Consider the following 22952-nt stretch of genomic DNA (forward strand, 5'->3'; position numbering starts at 1 on the left):
CTACAACACTGTGTTAGTTCCTGTTATACAACATAGTGATTGTTTTCTGTACATTTCAAAATGATCACCATGATAAGTCTAGTTATGATATGTCACCAAAAAGGTATTACTTAGTTACTGACTGTATTCCCCACACTGTACATTTCATACCCATGATTAATTTATTTTGCAACTGGAAGTTTGTATCTCTTAATCTCCCTCACCTACTTCCTTCGTCCCCCCACCACCTATACTCTGGCAACCAACTGTTTGTTCTCTGTATCAATAAATCTGTTTCTGTTTTGTTATGTTCGTTCATTTGTTTTGGTTTTTAGATTCCACATATAAGTGAAATCATACAGTACTTTTCTTTCTCTGTCTGACTTATATCAGTTAGCATAATACCCTCTAGGCCCATCAGTGTTGCAAATGGTGAGATTTCATCCTTTTTACAGCTGAGTAATATTCCATTGTGTATATATCACATCTTCTTTATCCATTTGTCTGTTATTGGACACTTAGGTTGATTACATATCTTTGCTATTGTAAATAATGATGCTATGAACATTGGTATGCATGTTTCTTTTTGAATTAATGCTTTTGTTTTCTCTAGACAAACACCCAGGAGTAGAATTGCTGGATCATATGGTAGTTCTATTTTTAAGTTTTTGTGTAAGCTCCACACTGTTTTCCATAGTGGCTGCACCAGTTTACATTTTCACTAACAGTGCACTCAGATTGACTTTTCTCCACATCCTTGCCAACACTTGTTATTTGCTGTCTTTTTTGATAATAGCCATTCTGACAGGTGTGAGGTGATATCTCATTATCATTTTGATTTGCATTTCCCTGATGATGAGTGATGTTGAACATTTTTTCATGTGCCTGTTTTCCACCTGTATGTCTTTGGGAAAACGTCCATTCAGTTCCTCTGCTCATTTTTTATCCAGTTGTTCATGTTTTTGATGTGGGGTTGTATGAGTTCTTTGTATATTTTGGCTATTAATACTTATCAGATATATTTCTTGCACCATATCTTCTCCCACTCAGGAGGTGGTCTTTTCATTTTGTTGATAGTTTCCTTCATGATGTAAAAGCTTTTTAGTTTGATATAGTCCTCCTTGTTTATTTTTGCTTTTTTTCCCCTTGTCTAAAGAGACATATCCAAAAAAAAAAAAAAGAAATGTTAATAAGACCTATGTCAAAAAGAGTATTCTCTATATTTTCTTCTAGATGTATTATGGTTTCAGGTCTTACATTTAAGTCTTTAATCCATTTTGAATTCATTTTTCTGCATGCTGTGAGAGAGTAGTCCAGTTTGATTGTTTTGCATGTAGCCGTCCGGTTTTCCCAGCACCATTTATTGAAGAGGCTGTCTTTTCCCCATTGTATATAGTAGCCTCCTTTGTCATAGATTAATTGCCCATATAAGTGTGGGTTCATTTCTGGGCTCTCTGTTCTGTTCCATTAATCTATGTGTTTGTTTTTGTGCCAAAACCATTCTGTTTTGGTGACTGTAGCTTTGTAGTATAGTGTGAAATCAGGGATAGTGCTACCTTCAGCTTTGTTCTTTCTCAAGACTGTTTTGGCTATTTGTAGTCTTTTGTCATTCCATACAAATTTTAGAATTATTTGTTCTAGTTCTGTGAAAAATGCCATTGGTATATTTTGATAGGGACTGCATTGACTATATAGATTCCCTTGGGTAGGATGGTCATTTTAACAATATTAATTCCTCCAATCTATAAACGTTGTATATTTTTCCATTGTAGGCATCCTCTTCAATTTTTTCATCAGTGTTTTGTAGTTTTCCACGTATAGACCTTTCACCTCCTTACATTTATTCCTAGTTATTGTATTTTTTGATGTGATTATAAATGAGATTGTTTTCTTAATTTCTCTTTCTTTTTTTATTTTTTGAGGAAATTTATTTTTTTATTATTATTATTTTTATTTAATCAGTTATACATATACATATGTTCCCATATCCCCTCCCTTTTGCATCTCCCTCCCGCCCTCCCTATCCCACCCCTCCAGGCGGTCAAAAGCACCGAGCTGATCTCCCTGTGCTATGCGGCTGCTTCCCACTAGCTATCTACCTTACATTTGGTAGTGTATATATGTCCATGCCGCTCTTTCGCTTTGTCACAGCTTACCCTTCCCCCTCCCCATATCCTCAAGTCCATTCTCTAGTAGATCTGTGTCTTTATTCCTATCATACCCCTATGTTCTTCATGACATTTTTTTTCTTAAATTCCATATATATGTGTCAGCATACAGTATTTGTCTTTCTCTTTCTGACTTACTTCACTCTGTATGACAGACTCTAGGTCCATCCACCTCATTACAAATAGCTCAATTTCGTTTCTTTTTATGGCTGAGTAATATTCCATTGTATATATGTGCCATATCTTCTTTAACCATTCATCCAATGATGGACACTTAGAATTTCTCTTTCTGATAGTTGTCAGTGTACAGAAATGCAACATACTTCTGTATATTAATTTTGCCTCCTGCAACTTTACCATATTCATTGATGAGCTAGTAGTTTTTTGGTGGAGTCTTTAGGATTTTCTATGTATATAGTATCATTTCATCTGCAAGCAGTGACAGTTTTACTTTTTTCTTTCCAACTTGGATCCCTGTTATTTATTTTTTCTTGTCTTATTGCTATGGCTAGCACTTAGAATACCATGTGGAATAAAAGTGGTGAGAATGGGCATCTTTGTTTTGTTCCTGATCATAGAAGAAAATGCTATCAGCTTTCCATCTTTGTTTATGATGTTAATTGTGGACTTATCATATATGGCCTTTATTGTGTTGAGGTGTATTTCCTTTATACCCACTTTATGGAGAGTTTTTATCATAAATGGATGCTGAATTTTGTCAAAAGTTTTTTCTTCATCTCCTGAGATGATCATATGATTTTTATTCTTCAATTTGTTAATGTGCTATATCACACTGATTGATTCACAGATATTGTAACTTACTTGCATCACTGGGAAAAATCCTACTTGATCATGGTGTAGGACCCCTTTAATGTATTGTTGAATTGAGTTTGCTAATATTTTGTTGAGGTTTTTTTTTGCTGTACACAGGCCTCTCACTGTTGTGGCCTCTCCCATTGTGGAGCACAGGCTCTGGATGTACAGGCTCAGCGGCCATGGCTCACGGGCCCAGCCACTCCGCGGCATGTGGGATCTTCCCAGACCAGGGCATGAACCCGTGTCCCCTGCATCCACAGGCGGACTCTCAACCACTGCGCCACCAGGGAACCCTTTGTTGAGGATTTTTACATCTAAGTTCATCAGTGATATTGTCGTCTAATTTTCTTTTTTTTGTGATGTCTTTGTCTGGTTTTAGTATCAGGGTGATGCTTACCTCCTTGAATGAATTTGAAAGTGTTACTTCCTCTGCAATTTTTTGGAATAGTTTGAGAAGGATAGGTGTCAAATATTATCTAAATGCTTTGTAGAAATCACCTACAAAGCCATCTGGCCCTGTACTGATTCAATTTCATTAATGGTAATGGTGTGTTCATAATTATCTATTTCTTCCTGGTTCAGTCTTAGGAGATCATACATTTCTAGGAATCTGTCCATTTCTTCATGTTGTCCATTTTATTGGTATATAATTGTTCATAGTAATCTCATGATCATTTGTATTTCTGTGGTGTTTGTTTTAACTTCTTTTTTATATCTGATTTTATTGATTTGGGCCCTCCGTTTTTTCTTCTTGATGAGAATCTGGCTAAAAGTTTAGCATTTTTGTGTATATTTTCAAAAAACCAGCTCTTAGTATCATTGATATTTTTATTGGTTTTTTGTAGTCTCTTTTATTTATTTCTGCTCTGATCTTTATAATTTTACCTTCTACTAACTTTGGGTTTTGTTTGTTCTTTTTCTAGTTCCTTTAGGTGTAAGGTTAGGTGTTGACTTGAAATTCGTGTTTTCAGAGTAAGACTTGTGTTGCTATAAATGTACCTCTTAGCTTTTGCTGCATCCCATATATTTTCTTTTTTTAAATTTTTAATATTTTTTCATTCATTCATTCATTCATTTATTTATGGCTGTGTTGGGTCTTTGTTGCTGCATGTGGGCTTTCTCTAGTTGAGGTGGGCAGGGGCTACTCTTCATTGCAGTGGGCTTCTCACTGTGGTTGCTTCTCTTGTTGCAGAGCATGGACTCTAGGAGAACAGGTTTCAGTTGTTGCGACATATGGGCTCAGTAGTTGTGGCTTGTGGGCTCTAGAGTGCAGGCTCAGTAGTTGTGGTGCACGGGCTGAAGTTGCTTCGTGGCATGTGGGATCTTCCTGGACCAGGGATTGAACCTGTGTTACCTGCATTGGCAGGCGGATTCTTAACCACTGCACCACCAGGGAAGTCCCCCATATATTTTCAATCGTTGTGTTTTTGTTTTCATTTTGCTCCAGGCATTTTTTTTTTTTTACTTCTTTGATTTCTTCAGTGATCCATTGGTTATTTAGTAGCATATTGTTTAGCCTGCACATGTTTGTGGTTTTTTGAAATTTTTATTTTTTTCTTTAGGCGATTTCTAGTCTCATAGCATTGTGGTCAGCATAGAACCTTGATATGATTTTAATTTTATTAAATTCACTGAGACTTGTTTTGTGTTTTAGCATGTGATCTATCCTGGAGAATGTTCCATGTGCAGTTGTAAAGAATGTATTGTGCTGCTTTTGGATGGAGTGTTCTATGTATATCTATTAAGTCCTTTTGATCTAATGTGTCATATAAGGGCACTATTCCCTTATTGATTTTCTGTTTGGGTGATGTGTCTATTGATGTAGGTGGGGTGGTACAGTCCCCTACTATTATTGTGTCACTGTAAATTTCTCCCTTTATGTTGTTAATGTTTGCTTTATGTATTTAGATATTCCTATATTGGGTGCATATATATCTTCTTATTGGATTATATCCAACTGTTTATCTTCTTGTTGCATTGATCCCTTGATCAATATATAATGTCCTTCTTTGTTACAGATTTTGTTTTAAAGTCTATTTTGTCTGATATATGTATTGCCACCCCAGATTTTTTTCAATTTTCATTTGCATGGAAAACCTTTTTCCATCTCTTCATTTTCAATCTGTGTATGTCTTTAGATTTGAAGTGAGTTTATTGTAGGCAACATATATATGGGTCTTATTTTTTTATCCATTCAGCCACACTATGTCTTTTGATTAGAGCATTTAGTCTATTTACATTTAAAGTAATTATTGATAAGTGTGTATTTATTGCCATTTTGTTTATTGTTTTGGGGTTGTTTTGTAGTTCTTTTTTGTTCCTTCTTTTTCTTTTGTTCTCTTCCCTTATGATTTGATGACTATCTTTAGTGTTATGTTTGGATTCATTTATTTTTTGTGTGTGTGTATCTATTATAGATTTTTGGTTTCTGATTACTGTGAGACAGATAGACAGATGTGTGTATATATAATTTTTTAAACTTGCTGATCTTTTAAGTTCAAATGCATTTTAACAACCCTGCATTTTTACTTCCCCACATAACATTTACTGTTTTTGACATATTTTACATCATTTTGTTTTTTGAATCCCTTAACTGCTTATTGTGGATACAGATGATTTTACTACTTTTGTCTTTTAACCTTCCTATTACCTTTATATGTGGTTAATTCATTACCTTTACTATAAATTTGCCTTTGCTAAGAAGATTTCTGTTTTCATAATTTTCATGTTTTTCATTGTGGCCTTTTCTTTTGTGCTTAGAGTAGTTCCTTTAACATTTCTTTTAAAGTTGGTTTGGTGGTGCTGAACTCTTTTAGCTTTTGCTTGTTTGTAAAACTTTTGATCTCTTCATCAAATGTGAATGAAAGCCTAGCCAGGTAGATTATTCTTGGTTGTAGGTTTTTGCCTTTCATCACTTCAAATATATCATGCCACTCCCTTCTGGCCTCCAGAGGTTCTGCTGAAAAGTCACTTGATAGCCTTATGAAAGTTTTCTTGTATGTAACTTGTTGCTTTTACCTCGCTACTTTTAGTATTCTCTTTTTATCTTCAATTTTTGCCATATTAATTACAATGTATCTTGGTGTGGAGCTCTTTTAGTTGATCCTGTTTGAGGCTCTCTATGATTTCTATATCTGGTGTCTGTTTCCTTTCTCAGTTTAGGGAAGTTTTCAGTTATTATGTCTTCAAATAATTTCTCTGTCCTTTTCTCTTTCTCTTCTCCTTCTGGGACCCCTGTAACATGAACATTAGTACACTTGATGTTGCCCCAGATTTCTCTTAAACTGTCCTCATTTCTTTTTATTCTCTTTTCTTTTTTTTCTGTTCTACTTCAGTGATTTCTACTCTGTCTTCCATCTCACTAATCCATTCTTCTATATTGCCTAATTTACTGTAGATTCCTTCTAGTTTATTTTGTAATTTCAGTGTTTGTATTCTTCAGTGCTGTTTGGTTCCTCTTTGTATCTTCTAACTCTGTGTTAAAGTTCTCACTGTGTTCATCCATTCTCCTCCTGAGTTCTTTGAGCATCTTTACAGCCATTACCTTGAACTCTTCATGAGGCACATTGCTTAGCTCCACTTCACACAGTTCTTCTTCTGGGGTTTTATCTTGTTCCTTTATTTGGAATATATTTCTGTCATCTTATTTTGACTAATTTATTGTTTTTGTTTCTATGTTTGGTAGGTTGATTATGTTTCCCAACCTTGGAGAAGTGGCCTTTTGTAGGAGATGTCCTGTGCATCTCAGCAGCTTGCTCACCTCTGGTCACCAGAGCTATATACGCCAGTATGTGTCCCCTATTTAGGCTGCATGGGTCTTTCTGTTGTGGCCAGTTGAATACTGTTGGTGGCCTCATAGGTATGACTGCCCCCCTAGTCTGGTTGGCTGCCAGACCCTGTCTGTGCAGATACTGTTGACTGCTGGTGGGCAGGGCTGGGTCACAAGGCTGCTGGCTGCAGGGCCCCAGGGGGCCCCAGGGCTAATTCTGGTGCACTGGTAGGCAGAGCCAGATTCTAGAGTGGGTGGTTGTGGGGAAGGGGGATCCTGGATCTAGTAGCAGGCTGCTGGTTAGTGGGGAGTTGCTGACATAGCTGGCTCTGGGGTTTGAGGTATCTCAAACCTGGTGTTGGCCTGCTGGTAAGTAAGGCTGGATCCCAGGATAGCTGGCTGAGGGGTCCAAGGTGTCTCAGAGCTGGTATGGACCTGCTAATAGGTGAGACCAAATCCTGGCGTAGTCCCAGAGGTGATAGTTGTCTACTGGTGGGCAAGTCTGGGGCAGGTGGTCACAGAGCTAGTGCTGGTTCACTTGTGTGTGTGTCTAGGTTCCCAGGTCTCTGGCTGAAGGGCCTTGGGGGTCCTGGTGCTGGTGCCTACCCACTGGTGTGTGATGCCAGGTCCTTGTACTAGGGATATAAGGTACATGTACAACATGGTAAATATAAGTTTATAAGTAACACTTCTGTACATTATATATGAACGTTTTTTTTTTTTTTTTTTTTTTTTTTTTTTTTTTTTTTTTTTTTGTGGTACGTGGGCCTCTCACTGCTGTGGCCTCTCCCGCTGCGGAGCACAGGCTCCGGACGCACAGGCTCAGCGGCCACGGCTCACGGGCCCAGCCGCTCCGCAGCATGTGGGATCCTCCCGGACCGGGGCACGAACCCATGTCCCCTGCATCGGCAGGCGGACTCTCAACCACTGCGCCACCAGGGAAGCCCTATGAACGTTTTTGAGAGAGTGATTCCTAAGAGTGCTCATCAGAAGAAAATTATTTTTCTTTAATTTTGTATCTATATAAGATGATGGATATTCACTAATTATTGTGATAATCATTTCATGATCTGTGAAAGTCAAATCATTATGCTGTATACCTTATACAAACTTATACAATGCTGTATGTCAGTTAGAGCTCAATAAAATGGGAAGAAATGAAAAGAAAAAATATTTAATTTCATTCTTAAATAATCCCAGTTACTTACTAACCAGAAGTGTGTACCTGTTGGTCACTACACAACCTCTGAAACCTTAGAACATGATTGGATGCTGTCACCCTCATTTCCTGTTCCGAATTGATTCTCTAATGTACTTGCTTTTTATCACATCAACTCCTGAAAACTGAGCTTCAGAAAAATAAGATGTCATCAAAAGGAATGAAACAAGGTACAGTGTTGAGACTGAATTACCATTAGCTAATAGATTTTGCAGTATTCCAAAGGTGTCATATTGTAATTCCTTTGAAATTTTAAAATAATCTATGGCATCTTTGAAAGTTATCATGGTGCCCTGGGATGCAGTTTGAGGACTGTGAAGCTAAACTGTTTTCCAAATTAGGCATACTGTATTCTAGAGTCAACTACATCAAATGTTGGGCAACGAAATCTAAGACAACTTGGACTGCAAACTCAATTTTAAGTCTTGATTAGGTGAAACTATCTGTATTTTAAAAAGGTATCTTTCTTTTTGAGAACAGATATTTGTGCCACATATTCATTTATATAGTTTAAAATTGAATAGCCTTTTTTCCCTGAAAATAAAGCTTAGTGCAAACAAATTTTATTCAATGAAGAAAAGCAAACAGAAAAGAAGATAAATAATCTCTGGTCTCAGCATTCAGGAAAAAAGGAGCATCCATAGTTATATTTATGTATATATATCCAGACACTTTTTACCTAATTATAGATGAATAGACATATATAGTTTTCATTACCTGTTGTTACAAAAATAGTTTTATGCCACTTTGTAGACTGCTATTTTTGCTTAATCACATAAACCATATATTTTAGGTATGTTTCTGTTTGTGTGTGTGTGTATTTATATACACATACACAAGTCTGCATATATTGTATATATATATAGACTTGTATATACATATGTGTTTGTATATATATATATACAATGTATATCTATATAGGTATAGGTAGATTGGATGTGTATATGTGTATATATGCATATATATACATTAAAAACTTTAATAAATGCATGGTATTCCACTTTTTGACTGTACTGTGTTTTATTTAATCCTATTTAATTGTTGGACTTTAGATTATTTTGAATTTTTCCTAGTGCAACTTACTATGTAATAAAAGTCATTGTAAACAAGCAATTATCTGATTATTTCCCTAGGAAGCATTTTTAAAGTCAGCCTACTTTAAAGCATACATATATTAGAAATTCTTTATATATTGCCAATTTTCTTCCAGAAAGTTTTTATTAACTTTGTTAGCAGGTGGCCCCAATGATATTTATTAATAATTCAATCTTTCCTCACTTCTTTGGAATGGTACTTTTACCATATTATAGAGTTTATGTTCATTAAGTTAAGTCTTTGAATTTTGTATTATGTTCCATGAATCTCTTTGTCTATGGTGGCTTCAGTGCTATGATCATTTAATTATTTTTCCTTTATAACATATTTCACTATATAATAATGTAGGTCCAATTACTTCCCCAACTCATTTTATTAATATGTTCTTGACTAATCTCATCTTTTCTCATGGATTTGATCCATAAAATTACCTTCCTCACCACCTTCATCCCTCATTAAAATGCCTTTAGGATTTTAGTTGCAATTGAATAGCATTTATGGATTAATTTTGGAAGAGACAGCTGTACAAAATGGAGTGCTTTTTCATGGAAAGCTCTTATGTGTGTCCACTTTCTTTCTTTGATGTTCCGTATATATATATATTTTTAATTTATATATCCTGTTAAGTTTAATAAAACACTCATATTTTTGTTTTTATTTTGAAGATATTTTTCAAATATATTTTAAAGAATATCTATTTGGTTAAAATTAATAGATGGAAAAACCTGTTTAAAAACTTTTAAACAAGTCATCTTGCTAAACTGATGTTTTGGTATTTATACCTCTTATTTATTATCATAATGCATACTAAGTAATAAAACTAGTACCAAGATTCCTTGTCTTATTCTGGAATGCATCTGGTGTTTTGTTATTAAAAATTCTTCCACGATTGCTTTTGGATAAATACTTCTCAATTTAATTAAAGTTTCTATTTATGTTATTAAAGTTTTCATATTTTATTATTTCTATGAAAGGATATTGAGCTTTTTCAAATGTTTTGGGAATATCCATAAAGATTATATTTATCTCTTTGCCTTTTTAATATGAAGAGTTACTAATGTAATAGGTCTTTTCAGAGGAACTGTCTTTGTCTTTCTAAGATTAATCCTATTAATCATTGTGTTATTCTTTTAGTATATTGCTGGATTACACTTGTTAATTTTCAATTAAGAGTTTTGCATATGTAATCCCAAATGAGATTAGTCATTTATTGGCTTTGTGATTTATCATGATCAAATTTTGGTCCCTGATTTTATATAACCTTTATAAAATGAATTAGGAAATCTACATCTCTTTATGCTAGGGCAAGAGTTGGCAAGTTATAACCTACAGGGCAACATCTGCCTACCATCAACTTTTGTAAATGAAGTTATATTGAAACACATTCATACTCATTGGATCACATGTTGTCTGTCTAGGCCTGCTTTCATCCTATGGCAGCAGAGTTGAGTAACTGCAACAGAGACTTCAGGGTCCTCAAAGCCACTATAATTTATTACCTGACCTTTTACAGAAAAAACTTGCCTCACCCTGCTCTAATATAATTAAAATTGGCCAGGACTTCTCCATCCTTTGAAGTTTTACAGGACTCATCAGAAAAATTAACTGGCCCTTTACATAATTGTATTGTGAGAGGATAGCTTTTTGAGTGTTCTTTCTTTTTTGTAATGTTTATTTCATTTGCATTTTAACTGGAATTTCCTGATATTTTAATAATTCAATTTTTTCATGGCCAACAATTTTCCAGATTTTATATTAATTAGTAAAGATTGAATGTATTCTACTAAAGCTTCAATTTTTTTAGTATTTTGCTGCTTCCTTTTTGAATGATACATGTTTAAATATTCCCCCTTTATTTTTGATCCATATTATGGAGATTGTCTATTTTATTGTCCTTTTAAAGAACCAATATTAGTATTTATCAAGTCTACTTTTGTCTATTTTATCTATGTTTAATCTATTTATATAATTGTTACTTTATTAACTCCTTTAAAATTTATTTATTGGAGTAAAATTGCTTTACAATGTTGTGTTAGTTTCTGCTGTACAATGAAGTGAATCAGCTATATGTATACCTATATCCCCTCCCTCTTGGACCTCCCTCCCACCCCCACCATCCAACCCATCTAGGTGGTCACAGAAAACTGAGCTGTGCTCCCCATGCTATACAGCAGTTTCCTACTAGCTATCTATTTTACACATGGTGGTGTATTTATGTCAAACTTAACCTCCCAATTTGTCCCACCCTCCCCTTCCCCTGCTGTGTCCACATATCTGCTCTACATCTACATCTCTATTCCTGCCCTACAGATAGGTTAACCTGTACCATTTTCTTAGATTCCACATATATACATTACTATATGATATTTGTTTTTCCCTTTCTGGCTTACTTCACTCTGTATGACAGATGCTAGGTCCATTCACATCTCTACAAATGACCCAATTTCAGTCCTTTTTATCACTAATTTTCCATTGTATATATATGTACCACATTTTCTTTATCCATTCATCTGTCTTTGGATATTTATGTTGTTTCCATGTCCTGGCTATTGTAAATAGTGCTGCAATGAACATTGGGGTACATGTGTCCTTTTGAATTATGGGTTTCTCAGGGTATATGCCCAGTAGTGGGATTGCTGGGCCATATAGTAGTTCTATTTTTAGTTTTTTAAGGAACCTCCATACTGTTCTCCATAGTGGCTGTATCAATTTACATTCCCACCAACAGTGCTAGAGGGTTCCCTTTTCTCCGCACCCTCTCCAGCATTTATTATTTGTAGATTTTTTGATGGCCATTCTGACTGGTGTGAGGTGATACCTCATTGTAGTTTTGATATACACCTCTCCAATAATTACTGATGTTGAGCATCTTTTCATGTGCCTCTTGTCCATCTATATGTCTTCTTTGGTGAAATGTCTATTTAGGTCTTCCACCCATTTTTTAATTGGGTTGTTTGTTTTTTTGGTATTGAGCTGCATGAGCTGTTTTTATATTTTGGAGAGTAATCCTTTGTCCATTGCTTCCTTGGCAAATATTTTCTCCCATTCTGAGAGTTGTCTTTTCATCTTGTTTCTGGTTTCCTTTGCTGTGCAAAAGCTTTTAAGTTTCATTAGGTCCCATTTGTTTATTTTTGTTTTTATTTTCAGTACTCTAGGAGGTGGGTCAAAAAAGATCTTGCTGTGGTTTATGTCAGAGTGTGTTTCTCCTATGTTTTCCTCTAAGAGTTTTATAGTGTCCAGTCTTACACTTAGGTCTTTAATCCATTTGAAGTTTATTTTGTTTATGGTGTTAGGGAGTGTTCTAATTTCATTCTTTTACATGTAGCTGTCCAGTTTTCCCTGCACCACTTATTGAAGAGGCTGTCTTTTCTCCATTGTATGTTCTTACCTCCTTTGTCATAAATTAGGTGACCATATGTGTGTGGGTTTATCTCTGGGCTTTCTTATCCTGTACCATTGATCTATATTTCTGTTTCTGTGCCAGTACCATACTGTCTTGATTACTGTAGCTTTGTAGTATAGTTTGAATTTGGGGCACCAGATTCCTCCAGCTCTGTTTTTCTTTGTCAATATTGCTTTGGCTATTTAGGATCTTTTGTGTTTCCACACAAATTGTAAAATTTTTTGTTCTAGTTCTGTGAAGAATGCCATTAGTAGTTTGATAGGGATTACATTGAATATGTAGATTGCTTTGGATAGTATAATCATTTGCACAATATTGATTCTTCCAATCCAAGAACATGGTATATTTCTCCATCTGTTTATGTCATCTTTGATTTCTTTCATCAGTCTTTTATAGTTTTCTGAGTATAAGTCTTTCGCCTCCTTAGGTAGGTTTATTCCTAGGTATTTTATTCTTTCTGTTGCAATGGTAAATAATTCCTTCTTAAATACATTTAAAGTATTTCATTTTCATTATTTTTGTATTTCTTTAGTATAATAAATGCTTAGTTGAGGAATTAAATTTTTTCTTATTTAAACATAATGCATTTAAGGTTATATATATATTTTTTTCAAGTACCACTTTGACCAAATCCCATTTTCATTATGGTTAACTTTTTTGGGAGTTGTAAATTTTTCTTGATATTATCATCCACAGAGGAATTAATTAATAATTTTAATATATTACTAATTATTTATTCTTGTGTTACTAATAATTTAAAATTTTACTTTATTAGAATTTTTTATTTTTAGGCCTAATGTAATTATTTTGTAAATATGCCATATATATATATATATATATATATATATATGGAACACAGTGTGTAATCATTTTTATAGGGTTCTAGCTTCAATATATAGTATATACTAAATCAAGCTTGTTAGATACTGTGTATACCAATTTATGCTTTGAATAATTGATGTTTGTCTTAAAACTGTGTGTTAAACTCCCCTTACAATTTTTAATTTTATCTTTTTCTAGATAGCTTCTAAATAGTTTTAAACTTTTTATGTTTCTGCCATGTGCATAAAGGTCCATGGCTTATATCTGTATTATGGTTTATTGGTTTTACAGTAAAATATAAAAATCTTAGTTGTGAGTTCTGTTTTCTGATATTAGTATTGCTCACTCTTTACTTTGCATTTACCTACCACATATTTCCACATGTCTACTGTTACTGTTTTCAAAATACTATTTTGTTTGAGGCATGATTCTTGCTAATATCAAATAGCTAAAATTTTCTTTTGATCATAAACTGAATTTATTTGTCTTTAAAAAGGGAAATTTAAACTAGCCCCCTATATTGTGATAACTGATATTTTGATCTCATTCCTCTTATCTAATTTAATGTTATTTATTATTATGACTTCTTAGGATTTTCTTCCTTTAACGTCCTAACCTTTTTTTTCTATGATGACCAAGTGTTCTTGGTCTTTCATGGCCTCCCACCCCTATCTTGCCAGCCCCATGACTTGGAGATTTTACATTCTAATTCTATTCTATATGCCATTACCTTTTAAAAGTTTAAATATTTATTTGCATATTCCTTTATCAATTTCAAGAAAGAAAATGTATCAGTGGATTCTCCTTTGGTAAGATGAATACTTTAGCAAGCTAATACCTTCCCATCTTCCCATGTATCACTGAAATAACCCGAAGGTTTTGTTCTTTTTTATTTTTTACATATACATCTACTTCAGGAATTATGTCTTTGCATGAACATTAGGCTCAAACACCAGATTATTAATTGTTTGTACAGGCTTCATGGATTTAAGTAATATGTGTTGAGTGTTTCCATGTACCAGGCACTAAGAATTTCTAATTATTAGTTGTTTTGTTTTCTCATCATTGTATGTGGTATCTTCCCTTTCTTGAAACTTGCTTTCATTGACTAGTTGATTGGAATACCTTTCCAAATGGGTTTCATGCATTATTTCTTCAGAAGGACACATGAGTAGTACATAGTCTGAATGCTGCAGATCTGAAAATGCCTTCCTTTTCCTCTCTCAAATGAACCATGCTTTTACTGGGTGCATATTTCTTTTGTATTCCTTTTACCTCAGAAATCTGCAAACATTGCTTCATTATCTTCTTCAGAGTAGTTGAGAAGATTGGTTTCCATCTAATTCTATTTTATTTTAGGCTAAAAAATACATGTTATAATATACAATATAATATGTATATTTTCCCCTTTTTAGATGCTTGTAGATTTTTTCCTACATCTTATAAATTTGGAATTTCACCACATCCAGGTAAATGTCCTTTTGCATTGATTCTGCCAAGTTCTTGGTGACCCTCTTTGACTCTTTCCCCAAATCAGAGATAAGGTCCCCATCTTTTAATTTTCTATTGCATGCTTATTGGAGCTCTTTGGTATCATTTCCATGCATTTCATTGTATTCTCATGATTTCTATCTCTTAGTCTAACTTCCCAGTTTTTACTTTCTGTTGATCCTTGATCTCATATCTTAATTCATTGATTCTCAACTTTAGAAACTCCAAATCTGCCAGTAACTTCCTCTACTGTGACCTCTTTGTAAATATATGTAACATACTTTTATTGCTATCATTGATTTTAGATTCCTCCTAGTTAATCACTGCCTGCTATTGATTGTGTGTTTTCCTACTTTAGTTTAGGTTTTACTATTTAGAGTGTTGATAAAGTTCTCTCCAGCTTCTTGGGTACCTTTGTTTCACTGAGGAACATTTCTTCTTAATGTTCATTTGATCCCTTCTTTTGAACTACTGAGATTCTTCATTTTCACTGGTGATTTTTCTGTCTACTCATCCTTACAGAACAATATCTAGGTTGTCTTTAGCTATGAAATTGAATCTGTCAAGAATTATTTATGGTCATTTTTCTGTTGTTTTTTGGTTATAAATCAATGTAGATACTTCATGTTTATTTACATTTATTGCAAACTTTCTTTGACAGACTAGAGGGTCCCAGTAGTTTACAGAGCTGAGAATAGGGATATAGGCAGGAGGAGACATTAGCAGTTGTTGGAGAATCTTCCCCCACCCCAGGGAAAATTTCTCTTTGAAATCTTGAAAAATTTGCAATTTTAATCCTTTGGCTGAAAACTTTGGAAATTTTGAAATATTCAGTTTTGACTTCCTTAACACAGTTGAGTCAGAAATGCTTATTCCTCCTTGATGCCTGATGGACACATTTTATTTGTAATGTCTCCTGGTTAGCTTGCCAGACAGTTCTCAGAAACTGTAGACTCAGTGTTGGCTGTGAGCCTCTCAATGACTCCCATCCCCTACAGGTAATGGCAGGGGAAACTCCTTGTGTTCCACAGAAACAGTGGGAAACCAAGGCCCAGACTCCATCCACTTGTTTCTCACCTGCACCATTTCTTGTCTAATGCCTCAAGAATTAAGGTACATCAGAAAGATCTTTGAAGTCCTTGCTAATTCAATAAGGCAAGAAAAGGAAAGAAAGGTGTATATTGGGAAGTAAGACATTAAACTGTCTTTGTTTGCAGATGATACGATCATCTGTGTAGAAAATCAGGAAGAACCAACCAAAAAAGTCCTGGAATTAATCAGTGATTATAGCAAGGTTGTAAGATGCCAGGTTAATAAACATAAGTCAATTCCTTTCCTATATACCAACAATGAACAAGTGGAATTTGAATTTGATAACAAAATACCATGTACATTACCCCCCGGCCAAATGAAATACTTAGGTATAAATAAATCTAACAAAATAGGTACAAAATATTTATGAGGAAAACTACAGAACTCTGATGAACAAAATCAAAGAGGAACTAAATATGTAGAGAGATAGTCCATGTTCATCGATGGAAGAATCTATATTGTCAAGATGTCAGTTCTTCCAAATTTGACCTATAGATTCAATGCAATCCAAATCCAAATTCTAGAAAGTTATGTTTGGATATTAATAAATGGATTCTAAAGTCTATATCGAGAGGCAAAAGAACCAGAAGAGCCAACACAATATTGAAGAAAAAGAACAAAGTTGGAAGACTGACTAGCCAACTTCAAAACATTCTATAAAGCTACAGTGATCAAGACAATGTGGTATTAGCAAAAAAGACAAACAATGGAACAGAATAGTGAGCTCAGAAATACACCCACGTAAATATAGTCAAATTACCTTTGAAAAAGGAGCAAAGGCAATAAATTCAGCAAAGGCAGAATCTTCAACAAATGATGTTGGAATAACTTGATGACCACATGCAAAAAAATGAACCTAGACATAGACCTCACATACTTCACCAAAATTAACTCAGAATGGATCACAGACCTAACAGTAAAATGCAAAACTATAACACTCTTAGGAGATAACAAAGGAGAAGACCCAGATGACTTTGGGTATGGCAATGACTTTTTAGATACAATACCAAAGACATGTTCTTTGAAAGAAATAACTGATAAGCTGGACTTCATTAAAATTAAAAACTTCTATTCTGGAAGAGACAAATAATCAAGAGAATTAGAAGACAATCTTTAGATTGGGAAAAAAAATATTTGCAAAAGACACATCTGAAAAAACTGCTACCCAAAATAAAAATTCTTACAACAGTAAGAAATCCACCCAATTAAAAAATGGGCCAAATACCTTAACAGACACCTCCCTCATCAAAGAAGATGTACAGATGGCAAATAAGCATATGAGAAGATGAACCACATCATACAGCATCAGGGAAATGCAAATTAAAACAACACTGAGATACCATTACATATCCATTAGAATGGCCAAAATCTGGAACAGTGATAACACCAAATGTTGGTGAGAATATGGAGCAACAGAAACCCTCATTCACTGATGGCATGAATACAAAATGGTAAAGCTAGTTTGGAAGACATTTTGGTGGTTTCTGACAATACTAAGCATACTCTTGCCATACAATGCAGCAATTGTGCTCTTTGGTATTTACCCCAAGGAGTTGAAAACTTATGTTCACACCAAAACCTGCACAAAGATGTTTACAGCAGCTTTTATTCATAATTGCCAAAACTTAAAAGCAACCAGGATGTTTCACTAGGTGGATGGATAAATAAACTGTAGTACATCCATACAATGGAATGTTATTCAGCACTAGGAAAAAAAAAAAAAAAAGATCTATCAAGCCATGAAAAGAAATGGAGGAAACTTAAATGCTTATTACTAAGTGAAAGAAGCCAATTTGCAAAGGCTACATAATGTAGAATTTCAACTATATAACATTCTGAAAAAGTTGAAACTCTGGAGACAATAAAAAGATCAGGGCCGGGAGTGGGGAGTTGAATAAGCAAAGCATAGAGGATTTTTAGGGCCATGAAAATATTGTTTGATATTATAATGATGGAAATATGTCATTCATTATAAATTCGTCCAAACTCATAGATGTAGAAACCTAAGAGTAACCCTATTGTAAGCTGTGGACTTTGGGTGGTTATGACATGTCAGTGTAGGTTCACCAACTGTAACAAATGTATCACTCTGCTGGGGGATGTTGGTAATGAGAGAGGCTATGCATGTGTGGGGTGAGGGTATATGGGAAGTCTCTGTACCTTCCTCTTAATTTTGCTGTGAACCTAAAACTACTCTAAAAAAATAGTCTTAAAAAATAAAATTTTAAAAAAGGATGAATGGGCCTCCCTGGTGGCGCAGTGGTTGAGAGTCCGCCTGCCGATGCAGGGGATACGGGTTCGTGCCCCGGTCCGGGAGGATCCCATATGTCGCGGAGAGGCTGGGCCGGTGAGCCATGGCCGCTGAGCCTGCGTATCCGGAGCCTGTGCTCCACAACGGGAGAGGCCACAACAGTGAGAGGCCCGCGTACCGCAAAAAAAAAAAAAGGATGAATGAATAAAGTGAACGTCCCTATATAAAAAAAAAAAGAAAGAAAGATCTTTAACTAGTTTTCAGCAAGAATATGGATTTTTTTTCTATTACATTGATGGAGTCATTGTAATGAGAAACTGGACAGAGTTTAGGATGCCCTAAGTCTCAAAGGTGAATTTAAATCCTCATGTCAGTCCCAAGTTCTTTTATCATCATGCTTATAAATAGTTATGTATACAGGACAATTTATATTTCTTCAGCTTTTTTAATTTGCCAGAGCCCTCAAAATTTTTATCTCAGAACTTCTTGTCAGCTCTACTCTTTATATTATTTCCATTACATAATAAGCAGATCCAGAGCTCTGTAGTCCAAGAAACGGAAGAGATGTGCATGGTTTTTGTTTGTTTGGGGGTCTTGTGTGTGTGTGTGTGTGTGTGTGTGTGTGTGTGTGTATTCCATTAACAGCATTTGCTGTTTTGGGCACTTTGTCTATTGATTATAAGTAAAATATATTTAACGTGTCATTGTCTCATTATATACCTTTGTTACATGGCCTGTCACACTGACTACCCTGAATAGTATTCTGAATTTCTGAACAGACAATACTTGTCTGTTTGACCTCATGCTTTCTTATTTCCTAAGTCCTCTGTGGGAAACACTGATGGAAAGTGATTGTCATATGGTTTATAAAATGTCCATGTGGAAATTCTATGTTATGATTAGAGCAGACCTTTAAATCCATTTTGCAATCCCTTGGAAATCTCCGTCCACCCAGCAAAAGCTTTTTGCTGCCATCCAATGTCTCCTGATAAAACCACTCACCTGAAACAAATGGAAGGATTTGATCACCAGGAGCAACAAGACCAGTTCTAGCTGGTTTGGTGCGGGCAGGTGGGGGGAAGTGCTTTTTGGTTTAAATGAGGAGAAAATGCTCACTCACTGAGGGACTTCTTTCTAGTCCCTTTTTGTAAAAAAGAAAAAAAAAAGTACGTTTAAACCCCGTAGAATCGTGCTTTAACTAGGCAGAATCATTTGCAAGCAAAATTTAAACTACATTTATAGTTAAACTACATTTGTGAGTCGTTTGTTCTCACAGCCTCTGGAGGATATGCTTTAATTAGTAACAGTTGTTTTCCCCCTCATATGTAGTGCTTACCTGAGGTTATTTTCTGTTGGAAAAACCTCTTGGATATCATAGAACTGAGCTCTAACATTTTAACCAAGAAGTCATGCAGAGAGAGAGGAAGGGATTTCACCAAAAGCCTAAGACGAAAAAGCAGCCAAGAGGAGACCTGACTGCAGGTTTGAGATTCCAGTACCACCCATTGGTGATGGTCACTGCTGCGTAGCTGAGGCCAGAGTTGTACATCTCTGGTGGCGGTGGGCATGGGAGGTTGGGAATAGCACACAAGGCTGAGGTTTTCGTGTTTGATGTACTGTATAGGGAGGATTTATACATATAGACAAGATTTGAGACACCTTACAGTAGAAATACCTATTTGACAATGGGAATGCAAACATTAAAAGATAAAAGACAAGTAAAGCTATGGATTAGAAGATGAGGTTCGACAAAACCAGCAAAAGAGAGCATAGACAGGCCAGCCATGTAGAGAGCCAGTTTTGTGGCAGATTTTACCTTGCATATTCTTGAAGACTAGAAATGGGAGACTAATCATTTCTATAATCAGCATTTTTCAGAGAGAAGGCATTCATATTCAGTTTCTCAGGTGAAGTAGAGCTTTTCCTGTTAGTTTTAAGAAATATTTTTCCTTCCTTTTTGGGTAGTTAGAACTGTGGTAGAGGAGACTTGTGCCTTCCACACAACTCGTTCAGGATTCATCCTGACTCTACCCTGCAGGGAAGAAGAGAGGGTGGTAAATATGTGTCACATAGAGAATCTGAGGTTGGCAAAAACTTAAACGTGTTATTCCATTGTGGGTATACGGGGCAAGTTCTATTATTTACAATGATGGGATACTAAAGTTGACCTGTTTCTGTGAATTTGTAGAGTGGGAAAAGCTAGGGACTTGTGGATGGGAAGCTAGTCCAAGATATTCGTCTATTGTGTGAGACTTAGTGGAAGCTACACATACTATATGGTTCCCACATTGGTTAAATATGGTTAAATTTCGAAAAGGGTTTTATAAAGTGTAAAGCATTATATCCCTCATAATTATTATCCTTTTAGGTGTTGGATATACTTTTCAGAACAGCAAATACTGTGCAACTCAAAATATACTCTTTCCTGAGTATATTTATTACCAACATTGTTTTGTTGTTGTTGCTGTATTTTTTTCCAGCTGTTTTATTAGCTGCTTTCAGTGGAGAAATGAGTCCTCATCACTATGGAGTGTGTCTTTTCTTGGTTAATGTTCTGTCTGCACTGTGTTTTAGAAGTCACCATCACTTGTATTTCACAGAACCATATTATTGCAGCAATAAAGAGTTGATTTAAGTGAGTCTGAATACCAAAATATAGCAGCAACACATGATGAAAATGATTGGTAACATATATGGCAGTAACATATGACAGAAATAATGGGTAATGGTACGAGATAGAAGTAAATATCTGCTGTCTTTTATCAAATTGCCAAAATACCTTTTCTAGTTATATCTGTTGTCAGGATATTTTTAAAAATAAAATTACAAATTTTAGTATTTTACGTGTGATAGAGATTAATTTTAAAATGGCCCAGCACATCTATTGTACTGGGTGAAGATTTATCTCAGCTGAAAACTTGCTTGTTCTACTGATATGAACTTTCTTTGTTCATTACACAATCTAGATAACAGTAGGTAATGAGAAATTAGTCCTTGCTCTCCTTAGTTTTTAGTTTCATGATGTATTTTTCTCTAGGGGTTCATTAGGTTATTTTATTGCTATGCATTATATGTGCCCTTTAAAGAGAGTGGAAAAAGCCTGCATTGTCCTCTTGAACTTGTAACTAGATTCTCTAAGAAGAAGATGGCATGAAGAAATGATTCCTTTACTAAGATATCCTTGTGATTACTTCATCTATTACAGTACTGAGTGACCTAATAACAAATTTCTCTATTAAAATGTTCTCAGTAATTTACATATTTTCTATAATGAGCATCAGAAACCTGTTACTCTTCTTATGCTCTGAAGACAAGTTGCTATTCCATGGAGTACTTTTTTCCTTGAATTGTTTTGCACTGCTTAGAAATTAGCCACATTCTTCTCAGTTATATCAACTATTTGAGTTTAAATAAGTCAACAAAGGGAAGCCTTTTACTAGGTCACTCTTGTTCAGAAAGTTTATAAAGAATATGGTTAAAAAGAAAAAGTCTCTTCTTCACAGATTTCCTCTTTCCACTCAATAGAATTCCAAAATAACCATTGCTCTATTTCTTTCAGTGTGATGTATGTTGGAATCATACCATTCTGACTTCAAATCATTTTTTGTGTATTTATAAATACTTGATACTCCATTCAAAGAGTGTACAATGTGTTTTCAAGTATTGTGCATTTCATGAAGCATATGTCCTGCTGAGCTAGTTCCTGTTTTTATAAGTGTAAAATCAGCTACTACTATTGAGGACTTATTATATACCAGACATTGTGTTTGAGAGCTTTGCATAACTTATCTCACTGAAGCTTCACACTAACCCTATGAGTGAGGAATTATCCACATTATATTCATAAGGAAACAGACCCAGAGAGATTACAGTTTCCCCCTGGTCACAGAGTGAGAGTCAGAATTCAACCTGAGGTCTACCTGACATCAGGATTTGTGCTCTTCACTAGCATTCTGCTCTGCCTGGTGGTGAATCAATGTGCATCTATAGTGTTTTCCTGTTTTTATTGAGCTGCAGAGTTATAGACCAGGTCTTTTTTGAAGCAGAGTCCAGCCAGGAAAGAGGCTGACTGAGTACAAAGGGCCAGGCTTTGGGAGGCCATTTGAAGCCAAATAGAGCCTGTAGGTCCTATGACTAAACTAAACAGGCTACAGGCACTGAGGGGAGACCTTAGGTCCAGCGGCTCCGCTTAACAGAGTTGCCCAGTATAGAACCTTTCACTGCAGTGAACAGAGCATCCCACCTCTGACAAATAGGGAGATGAGGTTCTTGTATTCAGTTCTCACATTGTTCCAGCCATTGCCTGGAAACAATAAATATTCACTGCTGTTTTTCAGGTGCATGCAGATTTTATTATAGTAATTAAGATACAGATTTATTTTAAAGCATCATTGAATTGAGAGCTCTGCCTTGAAATATTTTCTCAGTTGATAGATGCTAAAATTACTATTTAATGGGCCTAAATAAAGTTAGGTTCAGAAAATGTGTTGACATTAAAATGTGTTGTCACACTCAAAATGCTTGTAGCCACAGCACTTCTGGACTTATGCAGTTCTCAATACTTACTGAGGGCTTACTCTTTTGCCTGTCATTCCAATAAACACTTTAAATGTGCAATCTCATTTAATCTCATAACAGTCAATGTGGTGAGTTCTACTATCATCCCATTTTTCAGATGTAGAAACTGAGGCTCAGTTTCCAATTTCTAAATACTACCTACCATAAATAGTTTTGTGAAAATTAAAATGGGTAATAAATTTAGAATAGCACAGACTAAGTCTAAGGCAATAATGTTAATAATGATTATTATTAGTAGTTATAATAGTAGTAGTGGTTTTTTATTACTA

This window comes from Mesoplodon densirostris, chromosome 6, assembly GCF_025265405.1.
Source record: "Mesoplodon densirostris isolate mMesDen1 chromosome 6, mMesDen1 primary haplotype, whole genome shotgun sequence".
Lineage (NCBI taxonomy): Eukaryota > Metazoa > Chordata > Mammalia > Artiodactyla > Ziphiidae > Mesoplodon > Mesoplodon densirostris.